This window comes from Buteo buteo, chromosome 23, assembly GCF_964188355.1.
Source record: "Buteo buteo chromosome 23, bButBut1.hap1.1, whole genome shotgun sequence".
In the NCBI taxonomy this organism is placed as follows: domain Eukaryota; kingdom Metazoa; phylum Chordata; class Aves; order Accipitriformes; family Accipitridae; genus Buteo; species Buteo buteo.
The window spans coordinates 8,048,217-8,060,964 of NC_134193.1; positions in this window are offsets into that span (position 1 = coordinate 8,048,217).

The window sequence follows — 12,748 nt, forward strand, 5'->3', positions numbered from 1 at the left end:
ACTTTTCTCTGGTTTCTTTGCCCAGGGACGGCCTTCAGCCTTGCTTGCCAGCCGGCAGGTGCCCTTGTCTCCCTGTGGAGACACGTGCTGAGCACAGGCGTCTTCGCCGTGTACGTACTACGTGTTTCTGCTGTGGACGGGGGGAGAAAGGGGATGTCTGAGGGTCAGTGCAAGCCAAGGGGAGGGCAGAGGGTGTTGTTGCCCAGCCAGCAGCCGGGGCTCCCGCTCGGGCGCTGCTCGTGCTGTGGCCAAGAGCAAAGCCCCTCGGCAGTCTCACTCCCACGCGTTTGCTGGAGCCCCAGACTTTGGCTGCGGTAGGACAAACTGCCACGTAGCCGGACGCTCGGGTGCAGAGCCAAGCCTCTGCAGGGAAGGGTTTTCCCCAGCTCCAGCGAGAGACCGTGCGGGTCGGGGAGGGCTCTGGGAGGAAAGCCAGGCAAGGCTGCTGTGCTTCCCCGCTGTGCGGAGAAACAGCCCTAAGAGAGATCGGTGTGATCGCAAGTGAGAACAGGGCTGCTTTCTCAGCCAAAGAGAGAGCAGGGTCCCCACCAGAAAGACTGCTGAGGAGCTGAAAAGCAAGTCTTCATTTGCTCAACCTCTTTACTTCCCGGGATCATTTGCACTCCCTTTCGGAAGGTGCTCCTGGAGCCCTTCCTCTGGGGAAGATCTGCCGGCCGTGTCGACCGGTGTGGATAGAAATCGTGTTCCTCCTGGGCGCTGCTCTGTCAGCTCTCTGTCAGCAGCAGGCTTCCAGAACGGTGGCTTTTTGTCCTGAAAAGGGAAATCTACCTGTGGAGGGGCTCGCCCGAGACTTGGATCATCGACAGCCACAGGACTCCCTCTTCCAGGCAAAAGAAGAGGTTCAAGAACAGAAGAGGTTCTGGAAGGTTGTCATCTTGTTGCTCCCAGTGGCTCTTGGTGAGTTCCCATGGGCAAACACCCGAGAGCGACAGCCTGGCTGTGCTGGATGCCAGCTTTCAGCTGGCCAGATTTCCTTTTGGGCCAGTATGGGCGGAAACTCCCGTGGCCCAAGTGCTTCGTGAGCATGTCCTTGACTGGGGCTGCCTTTCGGACTACCGGGAAGACTGGCAGTCTGCCAGCCGTGCTGCTGCTCTGGCCGCTGGTCCGAATGGCTTGCTTAGTCTGCAAGTCTGCGAGAGAAGGGCGTAGGTTTCCAGGCCTGATGGGGGGATTCCCAGAGGGGAGGGGCCGTGCAGGGGGGCCGATGGAGGGGTACCTCTCCTGGCCCATGCAGCCTGGTCTCGGTGCTCGCTGAAGCAGTGAGGGGAGATGGGGAATAGCTCTGGGGCACCGAGCACACCTGAAGATCACGCCTGCGCAGTCCCCTCAAGCCTGGGCTGATGACCCCCAGTCAGAGGCGCGTCCTCTCTCTGCGCCCCGCGTTCCCCACCTCCTCAGCTAACCTGCTGCCCCACCCCCAAGGCAACAGGGAGCAGACAAGGGGACTGCAGGGATCGCTGGCAACCCGAGTCAGATAACTGTCTCTTGGCGATGTGAACTGGAGGTGGCGTTTACTGCGGGACCTCCCTGCCACTGTGGACCATGCGGGCCAAGGGACTGACGGAGGTCGGTGACTCTTGCGGGACGGGCACCTCCTGCAAGGGAGCGTTGCTGACAGTGGCTGGAAAAATCAGGGGCTCTTCTGCTTCCATGCAGGCTGACCCAAAGAAGCAGCAGCTTGTGCCGTGTCTTCCTAGGGAAGCCTCTCCTGGGAAGCCCCGGCAGCTCTGGTAGCGGATGCTCTAACGGAGCGTTTTTCCCTTTCAGGAGCTGACGCGTGAGTCTGCAGCAGAACTGAAGATGCAGCGGTAAGAGATGTTGCCTGAGCTGGAAGTGGCTCCGTGCAGAAGCGTCAGCCGACCTCGTCCTACCGGTACTCATTTTCCTAACAGCCAGGGCTCCCGTGCTTCCCCCCTGCCTTCGCCTTTTGCTCAACCTGGTGCAGAAGGGGAGCGCTCGCAAAGCAGGGAAGGCACCTGCGTCTCTCCTCCTTGCTGAGCTCAGGCAGCCCCCAGAGGGGATGGGCCTCTCCCTGACAAGATCTGCTTTCTTGTTCCGGCAGGGACTTGCGCGCTTTGTTGGCGGAGCAAAACCAGAAGATGCAGCTTCTTCTGGAGGAGGTGGCTCAACTGAGGGCGGAGATCAGCAGTGCCAAGAAGGTGGTGAGCCCGCGTTTTGGGGAAGGAGGCTTGGCTGGGCAGAAGCCCCGAGAAAGTACTCCGTGGGGTTGTTGGTGGGCTCGGACTGCTGACTGCAGCAACCCAGCCTTTACCGCAGGGGCTTTGCTGGGTGAGCTTCTGCGCTGCACAGGCCCTTCTCCAGCCCCAGTCTAAGCGGGCCGCTTCAGGCAGCGGAAAACTCCCGACAGCCTTCCCTTGGCACACCATTGCCTCTGGCTGCTCTGGCCGGGCCCCTGAGGCAGTGGTGAGACCCAGGCACGCTCACGGGGCCAGCCGTCGCTTGCAGGGCCTGAGCCCGGCTCCCGGCTGACCTGGAGAGCGTGGAGGGTGGGGACGAGGGTGTGGGGGCCCTCGTCAGCCCACCTCGGGGCCACGGCCACAGATACTGTTCCTCAGTCCTCGCGGCTCACGTCAGCAGCAGAGAGTCTTGCAGCTCCGTGGACAAAGCTTGCCTTGGATTTCTGACGGTGACGCTTTGCCTCCGCGGGCGCTAGTAGCCACGCTGAACTGCCCGCTGACGCGGTCCTTTTCTGTGTTCCTTTACGGCAGCGTTCCCAGGAAGGTCAGGAAGTGAACCAGGCAGCATCCCAGATGGCTTTGAACGTCTGTGTCGAGATGTCTGACTGGGCCCTGAAGAGCTCTGGTATGGACACAAGCAGCCCAGTCTCCTTGCCCTGCGCTTGCCTGTAGCGCTCCCCAGAGGAGCCTGTGCTCCAGGCGCTGCTCTCCAAAGTGGGGGAGCTTCAACGCTTCACAGGGTCCAAGAGCAAGGCTGTGGCAGAGCGGCTCTCTCAGACTCCCTCCCAGTCCTGCCCTCGGCCTCCGCACGCGTGCCTCTGGTGCTGCCCTGGCACGCGTTCCTGTGCTGCTGGAGGGGCTCTCTTCCTCTCCCCCGCATTTGAAAAGGGAATGGCCGGGCCGTCCTTTGCTGCCCACGCAGCGGGCCCTCAGCTTTGGTCTGCTGTCATTCACACGGGCACCTGCTGTCTCCCAGGCCCCTCAGACCTTCTCCTCGTGGCGCTGTGAGAGAAGAAGTCACCAGGCACGTGGATGCCGTCATTCCCCTGCGCAGCTGGGCACCCCCACCAGCGTGGTGACTGACAGACGTGGAGCTGGCCGGCGGCGGCACAAATAGTGTCTGAGCACCAAGTCTTCCTAGTCTGTGGCCTCGTGCAGTCAGTCACCGGCTCTCCCTTCCTTACAGGTGCCACCATCGACAGGCAGAGAACTTCCGAGACCTACAACTGCAAAGAGAATTGGGGCTGCAGGGTTTTATGGTTCTTTCGCCCTGCCAACCCTCCTGACGCTATCTCGCAGGTATCGTCGCAGAAATCATCAGTGCTGGTTTCCTTCCTTTTCCCGCCTTCCTTCCTTCCTCCCCTCCTTCCTGTGAAGTTGGGGACCAACCTCAGGGGCTTTCCCCTCAGTCCAGTGGTACTGCTCAAGCCCACCATGTTGATCAGGTTCCTGAACCCAAAGCTCGAACACAGGGCTGGGCTTGCTAGAAAGAAATCACTGGTTCCCCTCAGGAGGGGAACGGAGCTGAACGGAGCTGAACTGCTGCATCTCGCCCATAGTCCTCTGCCACAGCTGAGTGAAAGAGCTTCCCCCTGGTGACCCCGTTTCCACGCTCATCCCTAGCAGCAGCGCCTTTTCAGGGGTGGGAGGCGGGAGGTGGGGGGTGCCCTGCAGAGCCACTGGGCAGAGACGTGTTTCTGCTCGGCCCTGACTAGGATGGTTTCCTAAGCGGTATTCTCCTCTGCGCCGTAATACTGAGAGCCCCCTTTGTCAGGCAGGGAAGAAGGCCTCCTGCCTTTGTCCATTTCCTCACAGGCGCCTCACTTTCGAGCTGAAATAGACCCCACAGATGCACCGGTGCCTAGGCTTCAAGCTACACGGGCAGCTGTGTTAGCCCCAACGCTCTCCCACCCTTCATCGCTCTCGCGTTCTGCTTGCCGCCGGATCTTTGCCCAGGAGACTGCTGGCCTTTACAAGGGCCTCAGGGCCAGGTGGTCATCAGGTTGCCAGCAGGAGTCCACCTGACCGCCGACACGATGCAGCACATCTACAAAGACGTCTGTCCCTCTGGGACCGTCACCAGCGCGCCCAGAGACGTCGCTGTCTTTGTAAGTCTCTGCTGGGCGCTTCTGGTGGGGATCTGGCCCCGGGGGAAAGCCATGACCGGGTCTTGCTTGCTTGTGTGCATCCGCTGAGGTTTGTGTCCTGCTCCCTCCTGAGCACTGCAGTGCCCCAGGGGGATACTTCAAGGGCTCTAGAGGTTGCATCCCTCTTGAGACTTGTTCTGGCCAGGCACCTGGGGGTTCTTGACCAAAACTCGAGGCAGAGACTGAGCTGCGCCCTAACCAGTGCTAGACTGCTGCTAGAGCCCCAGGAGAGGCTGGGCAGATAACAGGGCTGATCCAGCGCCTACGTTCCCTCTTTGTCGGGACGAGTCTGAGCTGCTCTCCTTGTGCTTTGCCCCTGAGGGAGTGGATGCGGCCGGAGAAGAGGAAACTCTCCTTGGGACGGTCACGTACAACGTAGCAGAAGAGGCCATTCAGACCTTCCCTCTGAAGGTAGGGTCCAGGCACGGGGACAAGAGCAAACCAGGTTTGCCTGCAAGTCCGTGGCAGGAAGAGAGTGAACGCCTTCTCCCTGGGCAGAGGGGCCTGGCCCACCGCCGAGAGAGACCTGGCGGGGTTGGGAGGGCTGAGTAGCACGCGGTGGTGGCAGCAAAAGGATAGCAAGGGCAGGGCCAGGCCCGTGGGAGCACGAGTCCTGAGAGATCCCTGGCTGCACCCACTGCCTTCAGCAGAGCCAGCTGCGCGCGCGGCCACTCCACCCAAGCAACGGCTTCGTGCCGTGGAGAAACGGACGCCGGGCGGCGGAAGCCGCCGGGCAGCACCGTCGCTCCATCCTGTGGCCTGCTGGCAGGCTGGACGGTGTCCTCTCCTGCCAGCATAGCAGGCCCCTTCTCTCCCGGTGCTCTCACGCCTGCCAGGAGGAAAGCAGGCAGAGCAGACAGCGGGAGCTTGGTGGCCTTGCACGCCGGCTGCCCCCCGCATAGGAGCACCTCCCCGGCCTCTCTGTCAGCAGAGAGCAAGCAGCAGAGGGAAGGGGCAGAGGGAAGGGAGACGCAGCCCCAGCCGGGCCGGCATGCAGAGGATGCCAGCCAGGCGCCTTCCCCCTCCCCGACTCCCCAGCCTGCCCAGCAGCCCCGGTGCCAGCAGCGAGCCTCACATTTCCACAGCCGCTTCCAAGAGCTTCTTCCTGAGCAGGAGCAGGGCTGGCAGGGGGAGATACGTTGATTGCATTGTCGCTCGTAACGCCCCCGTTTTCCTTTCCCTCTTTTCTTTGCAGGACGCGCCGCTTCCCAGAGCCTTTTCATATGTCAAACTTCTCGTGAAGACCAACTGGGGAAACCCAGCGTACAGCTGCGTTTATCGAGTGGAGGTTCACGGGAAGATGGCAAAGTAGAAAGCCGCAGCCGCAAGCCGAGAAGAAAAAGCAGGACAAACGTGAAAAAAAGGAAGAAAACCGGCGGGGGGCGGGGGGGAAATAAACCAAAATAAGAAGATGTGGCAGTTGAGATTGGCGTAGAAGACCTGTCTCCAAAGTGGGGTGCGCAAGAAGGTCCATTGGGGGGCGGGCGGGGAGTGCGTGGAAAAGGTCAGAACTCGACTGCTTCCTAAACCAGAGGACGGTATTAAGCATTCCTAAGATTCCGGCTTGCGAGGAGGCTCCGCAAGGAGCAGCAGCCTCGGGCGGGCAGAAGGACCCGGCTTCCGTTAGGAGCAGGGAGACTGCCACCCGCCCCCAGAGGCGGCTCTGCAGGAGCTCTCCCAGGAGCCCGCCCACCCTCTTCCGGGCTTCTCGGCCAATGGCGCCCGCCAGGTGGTGACAGGCAGGGCCCCCCGCCAGCCACTGCAGAGCCCTTCTCTGGCCCCGCCCCGCCCCGCCCCGCGCGGGCCCCGCTGCCGTTGCAACTGGGCAGCCTGCAGGCGCGGGCTGCGGGCCGAAGGCCGAGCCTCGAGCCTTGGTGTCGTCCGCAAAGGGGGTGTTGGTACGCGGTGTGCAATGAGCCAGTCTCACACACAGAGACGAGGTATTGTTGATTACAAAGCTGTGCAAGTTTGGGTGCTAGGTGGTAACTCCGCAAACTCTTGCTTCCTCTTCTCCCGCTGCAGGCCTGTAAAGCAAAGGAGGGGGAAAGGAGAGGAGGGGACCCCTAGAAGCAGCCCGGCTGTGCTGCCCTCTCTCGCTGCTGCCGGGACGGCCCGTCCTCTGGCAAGGGCCTCCGCTCAGGCTACTCCTGAGCCCACCTCGGCTCCCGTGGCGTGGCGACGGTGGGCAACGGGCATTTGTCTTTTTCCTCCCACGGTAACCTCTGCGTAGAGATGGAGGTGCTGACCCTGCCTTCGATGCCAGCTGCCGGCTCAGCCATTCAAGGGCCTGCCAAGTGGCGCGACGAGGCCGCAGAAGTTGCAAGTAAGCTCAGCACTGCTGCTTGCCGCGAAGTCCTCTGGGGTGAACTCGGAGAGCTGCAGTGTGCCAGAGCTCTGGCCGGACGTCACAAGTGGCAGGAGAAGTGCAGGCTGCCCTGCTGCTCTTTGCCCCAGGGAGGGAGTGGGTAGCACTGGGTGCCCACCTCCCCACAGGGAGCTGCAACACGTGTGGCTGGGCATCCCAGTGAAGAGACCTCAAGAGACAGGCCTAACTTTTCTCTGGTTTCTTTGCCCAGGGACGGCCTTCAGCCTTGCTTGCCAGCCGGCAGGTGCCCTTGTCTCCCTGTGGAGACACGTGCTGAGCACAGGCGTCTTCGCCGTGTACGTACTACGTGTTTCTGCTGTGGACGGGGGGAGAAAGGGGATGTCTGAGGGTCAGTGCAAGCCAAGGGGAGGGCAGAGGGTGTTGTTGCCCAGCCAGCAGCCGGGGCTCCCGCTCGGGCGCTGCTCGTGCTGTGGCCAAGAGCAAAGCCCCTCGGCAGTCTCACTCCCACGCGTTTGCTGGAGCCCCAGACTTTGGCTGCGGTAGGACAAACTGCCACGTAGCCGGACGCTCGGGTGCAGAGCCAAGCCTCTGCAGGGAAGGGTTTTCCCCAGCTCCAGCGAGAGACCGTGCGGGTCGGGGAGGGCTCTGGGAGGAAAGCCAGGCAAGGCTGCTGTGCTTCCCCGCTGTGCGGAGAAACAGCCCTAAGAGAGATCGGTGTGATCGCAAGTGAGAACAGGGCTGCTTTCTCAGCCAAAGAGAGAGCAGGGTCCCCACCAGAAAGACTGCTGAGGAGCTGAAAAGCAAGTCTTCATTTGCTCAACCTCTTTACTTCCCGGGATCATTTGCACTCCCTTTCGGAAGGTGCTCCTGGAGCCCTTCCTCTGGGGAAGATCTGCCGGCCGTGTCGACCGGTGTGGATAGAAATCGTGTTCCTCCTGGGCGCTGCTCTGTCAGCTCTCTGTCAGCAGCAGGCTTCCAGAACGGTGGCTTTTTGTCCTGAAAAGGGAAATCTACCTGTGGAGGGGCTCGCCCGAGACTTGGATCATCGACAGCCACAGGACTCCCTCTTCCAGGCAAAAGAAGAGGTTCAAGAACAGAAGAGGTTCTGGAAGGTTGTCATCTTGTTGCTCCCAGTGGCTCTTGGTGAGTTCCCATGGGCAAACACCCGAGAGCGACAGCCTGGCTGTGCTGGATGCCAGCTTTCAGCTGGCCAGATTTCCTTTTGGGCCAGTATGGGCGGAAACTCCCGTGGCCCAAGTGCTTCGTGAGCATGTCCTTGACTGGGGCTGCCTTTCGGACTACCGGGAAGACTGGCAGTCTGCCAGCCGTGCTGCTGCTCTGGCCGCTGGTCCGAATGGCTTGCTTAGTCTGCAAGTCTGCGAGAGAAGGGCGTAGGTTTCCAGGCCTGATGGGGGGATTCCCAGAGGGGAGGGGCCGTGCAGGGGGGCCGATGGAGGGGTACCTCTCCTGGCCCATGCAGCCTGGTCTCGGTGCTCGCTGAAGCAGTGAGGGGAGATGGGGAATAGCTCTGGGGCACCGAGCACACCTGAAGATCACGCCTGCGCAGTCCCCTCAAGCCTGGGCTGATGACCCCCAGTCAGAGGCGCGTCCTCTCTCTGCGCCCCGCGTTCCCCACCTCCTCAGCTAACCTGCTGCCCCACCCCCAAGGCAACAGGGAGCAGACAAGGGGACTGCAGGGATCGCTGGCAACCCGAGTCAGATAACTGTCTCTTGGCGATGTGAACTGGAGGTGGCGTTTACTGCGGGACCTCCCTGCCACTGTGGACCATGCGGGCCAAGGGACTGACGGAGGTCGGTGACTCTTGCGGGACGGGCACCTCCTGCAAGGGAGCGTTGCTGACAGTGGCTGGAAAAATCAGGGGCTCTTCTGCTTCCATGCAGGCTGACCCAAAGAAGCAGCAGCTTGTGCCGTGTCTTCCTAGGGAAGCCTCTCCTGGGAAGCCCCGGCAGCTCTGGTAGCGGATGCTCTAACGGAGCGTTTTTCCCTTTCAGGAGCTGACGCGTGAGTCTGCAGCAGAACTGAAGATGCAGCGGTAAGAGATGTTGCCTGAGCTGGAAGTGGCTCCGTGCAGAAGCGTCAGCCGACCTCGTCCTACCGGTACTCATTTTCCTAACAGCCAGGGCTCCCGTGCTTCCCCCCTGCCTTCGCCTTTTGCTCAACCTGGTGCAGAAGGGGAGCGCTCGCAAAGCAGGGAAGGCACCTGCGTCTCTCCTCCTTGCTGAGCTCAGGCAGCCCCCAGAGGGGATGGGCCTCTCCCTGACAAGATCTGCTTTCTTGTTCCGGCAGGGACTTGCGCGCTTTGTTGGCGGAGCAAAACCAGAAGATGCAGCTTCTTCTGGAGGAGGTGGCTCAACTGAGGGCGGAGATCAGCAGTGCCAAGAAGGTGGTGAGCCCGCGTTTTGGGGAAGGAGGCTTGGCTGGGCAGAAGCCCCGAGAAAGTACTCCGTGGGGTTGTTGGTGGGCTCGGACTGCTGACTGCAGCAACCCAGCCTTTACCGCAGGGGCTTTGCTGGGTGAGCTTCTGCGCTGCACAGGCCCTTCTCCAGCCCCAGTCTAAGCGGGCCGCTTCAGGCAGCGGAAAACTCCCGACAGCCTTCCCTTGGCACACCATTGCCTCTGGCTGCTCTGGCCGGGCCCCTGAGGCAGTGGTGAGACCCAGGCACGCTCACGGGGCCAGCCGTCGCTTGCAGGGCCTGAGCCCGGCTCCCGGCTGACCTGGAGAGCGTGGAGGGTGGGGACGAGGGTGTGGGGGCCCTCGTCAGCCCACCTCGGGGCCACGGCCACAGATACTGTTCCTCAGTCCTCGCGGCTCACGTCAGCAGCAGAGAGTCTTGCAGCTCCGTGGACAAAGCTTGCCTTGGATTTCTGACGGTGACGCTTTGCCTCCGCGGGCGCTAGTAGCCACGCTGAACTGCCCGCTGACGCGGTCCTTTTCTGTGTTCCTTTACGGCAGCGTTCCCAGGAAGGTCAGGAAGTGAACCAGGCAGCATCCCAGATGGCTTTGAACGTCTGTGTCGAGATGTCTGACTGGGCCCTGAAGAGCTCTGGTATGGACACAAGCAGCCCAGTCTCCTTGCCCTGCGCTTGCCTGTAGCGCTCCCCAGAGGAGCCTGTGCTCCAGGCGCTGCTCTCCAAAGTGGGGGAGCTTCAACGCTTCACAGGGTCCAAGAGCAAGGCTGTGGCAGAGCGGCTCTCTCAGACTCCCTCCCAGTCCTGCCCTCGGCCTCCGCACGCGTGCCTCTGGTGGTGCTGCCCTGGCACGCGTTCCTGTGCTGCTGGAGGGGCTCTCTTCCTCTCCCCCGCATTTGAAAAGGGAATGGCCGGGCCGTCCTTTGCTGCCCACGCAGCGGGCCCTCAGCTTTGGTCTGCTGTCATTCACACGGGCACCTGCTGTCTCCCAGGCCCCTCAGACCTTCTCCTCGTGGCGCTGTGAGAGAAGAAGTCACCAGGCACGTGGATGCCGTCATTCCCCTGCGCAGCTGGGCACCCCCACCAGCGTGGTGACTGACAGACGTGGAGCTGGCCGGCGGCGGCACAAATAGTGTCTGAGCACCAAGTCTTCCTAGTCTGTGGCCTCGTGCAGTCAGTCACCGGCTCTCCCTTCCTTACAGGTGCCACCATCGACAGGCAGAGAACTTCCGAGACCTACAACTGCAAAGAGAATTGGGGCTGCAGGGTTTTATGGTTCTTTCGCCCTGCCAACCCTCCTGACGCTATCTCGCAGGTATCGTCGCAGAAATCATCAGTGCTGGTTTCCTTCCTTTTCCCGCCTTCCTTCCTTCCTCCCCTCCTTCCTGTGAAGTTGGGGACCAACCTCAGGGGCTTTCCCCTCAGTCCAGTGGTACTGCTCAAGCCCACCATGTTGATCAGGTTCCTGAACCCAAAGCTCGAACACAGGGCTGGGCTTGCTAGAAAGAAATCACTGGTTCCCCTCAGGAGGGGAACGGAGCTGAACGGAGCTGAACTGCTGCATCTCGCCCATAGTCCTCTGCCACAGCTGAGTGAAAGAGCTTCCCCCTGGTGACCCCGTTTCCACGCTCATCCCTAGCAGCAGCGCCTTTTCAGGGGTGGGAGGCGGGAGGTGGGGGGTGCCCTGCAGAGCCACTGGGCAGAGACGTGTTTCTGCTCGGCCCTGACTAGGATGGTTTCCTAAGCGGTATTCTCCTCTGCGCCGTAATACTGAGAGCCCCCTTTGTCAGGCAGGGAAGAAGGCCTCCTGCCTTTGTCCATTTCCTCACAGGCGCCTCACTTTCGAGCTGAAATAGACCCCACAGATGCACCGGTGCCTAGGCTTCAAGCTACACGGGCAGCTGTGTTAGCCCCAACGCTCTCCCACCCTTCATCGCTCTCGCGTTCTGCTTGCCGCCGGATCTTTGCCCAGGAGACTGCTGGCCTTTACAAGGGCCTCAGGGCCAGGTGGTCATCAGGTTGCCAGCAGGAGTCCACCTGACCGCCGACACGATGCAGCACATCTACAAAGACGTCTGTCCCTCTGGGACCGTCACCAGCGCGCCCAGAGACGTCGCTGTCTTTGTAAGTCTCTGCTGGGCGCTTCTGGTGGGGATCTGGCCCCGGGGGAAAGCCATGACCGGGTCTTGCTTGCTTGTGTGCATCCGCTGAGGTTTGTGTCCTGCTCCCTCCTGAGCACTGCAGTGCCCCAGGGGGATACTTCAAGGGCTCTAGAGGTTGCATCCCTCTTGAGACTTGTTCTGGCCAGGCACCTGGGGGTTCTTGACCAAAACTCGAGGCAGAGACTGAGCTGCGCCCTAACCAGTGCTAGACTGCTGCTAGAGCCCCAGGAGAGGCTGGGCAGATAACAGGGCTGATCCAGCGCCTACGTTCCCTCTTTGTCGGGACGAGTCTGAGCTGCTCTCCTTGTGCTTTGCCCCTGAGGGAGTGGATGCGGCCGGAGAAGAGGAAACTCTCCTTGGGACGGTCACGTACAACGTAGCAGAAGAGGCCATTCAGACCTTCCCTCTGAAGGTAGGGTCCAGGCACGGGGACAAGAGCAAACCAGGTTTGCCTGCAAGTCCGTGGCAGGAAGAGAGTGAACGCCTTCTCCCTGGGCAGAGGGGCCTGGCCCACCGCCGAGAGAGACCTGGCGGGGTTGGGAGGGCTGAGTAGCACGCGGTGGTGGCAGCAAAAGGATAGCAAGGGCAGGGCCAGGCCCGTGGGAGCACGAGTCCTGAGAGATCCCTGGCTGCACCCACTGCCTTCAGCAGAGCCAGCTGCGCGCGCGGCCACTCCACCCAAGCAACGGCTTCGTGCCGTGGAGAAACGGACGCCGGGCGGCGGAAGCCGCCGGGCAGCACCGTCGCTCCATCCTGTGGCCTGCTGGCAGGCTGGACGGTGTCCTCTCCTGCCAGCATAGCAGGCCCCTTCTCTCCCGGTGCTCTCACGCCTGCCAGGAGGAAAGCAGGCAGAGCAGACAGCGGGAGCTTGGTGGCCTTGCACGCCGGCTGCCCCCCGCATAGGAGCACCTCCCCGGCCTCTCTGTCAGCAGAGAGCAAGCAGCAGAGGGAAGGGGCAGAGGGAAGGGAGACGCAGCCCCAGCCGGGCCGGCATGCAGAGGATGCCAGCCAGGCGCCTTCCCCCTCCCCGACTCCCCAGCCTGCCCAGCAGCCCCGGTGCCAGCAGCGAGCCTCACATTTCCACAGCCGCTTCCAAGAGCTTCTTCCTGAGCAGGAGCAGGGCTGGCAGGGGGAGATACGTTGATTGCATTGTCGCTCGTAACGCCCCCGTTTTCCTTTCCCTCTTTTCTTTGCAGGACGCGCCGCTTCCCAGAGCCTTTTCATATGTCAAACTTCTCGTGAAGACCAACTGGGGAAACCCAGCGTACAGCTGCGTTTATCGAGTGGAGGTTCACGGGAAGATGGCAAAGTAGAAAGCCGCAGCCGCAAGCCGAGAAGAAAAAGCAGGACAAACGTGAAAAAAAGGAAGAAAACCGGCGGGGGGCGGGGGGGAAATAAACCAAAATAAGAAGATGTGGCAGTTGAGATTGGCGTAGAAGACCTGTCTCCAAAGTGGGGTGCGC